This window comes from Chiloscyllium punctatum, unplaced genomic scaffold, assembly GCF_047496795.1.
Source record: "Chiloscyllium punctatum isolate Juve2018m unplaced genomic scaffold, sChiPun1.3 scaffold_213, whole genome shotgun sequence".
Classification (NCBI taxonomy): Eukaryota; Metazoa; Chordata; class Chondrichthyes; order Orectolobiformes; family Hemiscylliidae; genus Chiloscyllium; species Chiloscyllium punctatum.
In genome coordinates, this window is record NW_027309947.1 from 342,501 (window position 1) to 345,000 (window position 2,500).

General features: G+C 67.2%; 1 non-coding gene across 1 annotated transcript; it reads right to left on the reverse strand.

Moving 5' to 3' along the window:
* Positions 1-1,429: 1,429 nt before the first annotated feature.
* Positions 1,430-1,583, reverse strand: LOC140471972 (5.8S ribosomal RNA). Its single transcript, XR_011957306.1, has one exon. It is a non-coding gene; the product is annotated as a 5.8S ribosomal RNA (ribosomal RNA).
* Positions 1,584-2,500: the final 917 nt, after the last annotated feature.

Genomic DNA, 2,500 nt, shown 5'->3' on the forward strand with positions numbered 1-2,500 from the left:
AACGTCTCACCGCGGACGGGAGTTTGGCCGACGCCGCGACGGTCAGAGAGCCAGCCACCCGCACGTCGCTCACCACCCTTGGCCAGCGATGGTGTCGACGAGTGGCCGCCCCTGCCGCCTCCAGCGCCGCCGCGTCCACGCGCGGGGACGTGCTCGGCGCAATTCCACGGGACCGGAGACCCTCCCCCGTCCACGGCGGGAGGCGAAACTCGGAAGTGCCGGCTGCTTACTCGAGCGGAAGGGTCAGCCTGATTCCTGCCTTGCCGGAGGCCCGGTCGCGGGGGTGACGACCCGCCGCCCGGGACGTGCGAGGCACCAGCAGACAGAGACTGCCCGACGGTCAGAGAGAGGGAGAGAGGAGTGCCGAGGCTCAAGTGGCGAACGGTCGCGCAGGCACGCCACGCACATCGATCGCCAGCCGCGGAACGGCACGGCCTTCAGTGGGGCCGGCGGGCGACGCCGCTCCTGAACCCAGCGGCCCCGAGCCGGACGAGTTGAGGAAGGCACGCCGACGGTGACAGGGTACGGAAGACACAGCGGTGGCCTTCTGGCGACTTGGCCCCCGACAGCCCGACGTTCCGCCGTCCTCCCGATGGCCAGGAGGACCGTGCGGGGGTCGGCCGACGGCGTGGTAGGTGTGCCTGCACGGTGACGGAGCACACACCACGCCCGCCAACCCCTCCGTACCTCCCGAGACCGGTGGCAGGACGGAGCGGAAAACGTGCGGACTGAACGGGAGAGCCAAGAGCCAGCGATCCACGCGCGTGCGACCGTCCAAGTCACAGCGTTCGACGAAAACCTCCTCCCTCGGCCAGGCACTCGGCGCCAGCAGGGGAGACAGGATCAGACGCCCCGCCGGCCACTTAAGGCCGAGGACGAACCACGAGACGGGCGGCTGCAGCAGCGGGCGGCCTGCAGCTCCCAGCACTCTCAATCGATCAACCATCGAGTCGGGTCAGCGTGTCAAACCGGCGAGCTCCACGGTCAGGCCGGCGGCGCACCAGCACCGGACCTCCGCGGCTCCCTTCACTCTTTCCACTGCCAGCCAACCGAGAGACGGACCCAATGCGGACGTGCAGAGCTTAGGCAGACCCCCCACTGGAGGCTCAACACTTCGTGGCAGCTCCGTGTCCCAGAGACCAGGAGGGTTGGCACACACACACAGTGTGAACCACCGACAGCCATTCTGGGACCGGTGACAGCCGTGCTGGCCCCACTGCCACGACACAGACGGACGCCAGGCCGCGCTCCCCGGCGGGGGGATGGCGTCGAGCCTGACGAACGGAATGTGCAGGGTGGGGGGGAAAGGCCAAGCGCTCCGACGCCGGAGGGCTCCGGAGTCTGAACTTAGGGGGACAAAGAGGACGGGTCCTCTGCGACACCCCAGCCGCGCTCTCGCCAGCCAAGGCGAGTGCGATTGATTGCCAAACGACCCTCAGACAGGCGTGGCCCCGGGAAGAACCCGGGGCCGCAAAGTGCGTTCAAAGTGTCGATGATCAATGTGTCCTGCAATTCACATTAATTCTCGCAGCTAGCTGCGTTCGTCATCGACGCACGAGCCGAGTGATCCACCGTCAAGAGTTGTCTGAGTTTGTTTTAGGTCTCTCCCTCGCCAGAGGAAAGCGACCCGGACCGCACATACGCTCCCCACCTTGAGCTACAGCCACCTGCACGCCGGCGTGCGGGCGGAGCAGGGTGGCGTGAAGCGATGGGGAGCACCATCCTGGTGCGGCCCGCAGAAACATACGTCTATTGGGGGGAGGAGGACAGGGCGCCCAAGAGGCGATGCGTGCCCCAACGCACCGCAGCGACGGAGGCAGGATCACCGCCACCATGTCGCCCGCCTAGTATCACGAGGCGTGCAGCAGCTTTGCCCTAGGAAAAGCAGAGGCGGGAACGGGCAACGGCCATCGGTTCGGCAGCGTCACTGACGCGTGCACGTGGCGGCGTGTCGGCGAGCGGACTTCCTGCGAGGAGGCGGGGGCGGCACTCGCCCGAGCAGACGCCCGCCCGGCCCAGCCACCGCCGAGGTGGACTGGGAGTCGCGGCAACGGCTCGTCATACTCGTTCCCACACTCACAGCGCAGCTTGCCCGCAAGCCACCGACCACCGATCGACGCCAGGCGCCCCGACCGAGAGCGGGATCGCTCGTTCGCCCTGCTGGCAGTTCGCTGGGGATCACTACTGCACGGAGCTCGGAGACCGACGGGCGGCAACTCGAGAGTCTTTAAACCACCACCCCCATCCCGCAAGTGCAAAGAGGCTGTATACGCACAGACGGGTGAGGGGAATAGGTACCCCGTCGGGTTTGAAGGGAGCGTGACTAGATAGCAACGATGTAAACCCAGCCGATTTGGGAGCGAAAGACCGGCGCCTGCATCACCGGCTTCGTTTCCCGTGGCTGGAGAGTACACCGAAACCCTCCGTCTGTCGCGAGCTCCCGACGACGCGGTGCCGCCAAGCAGCAGGGCCGGACCTGGTGTGGCTCCCCTCGTCGATC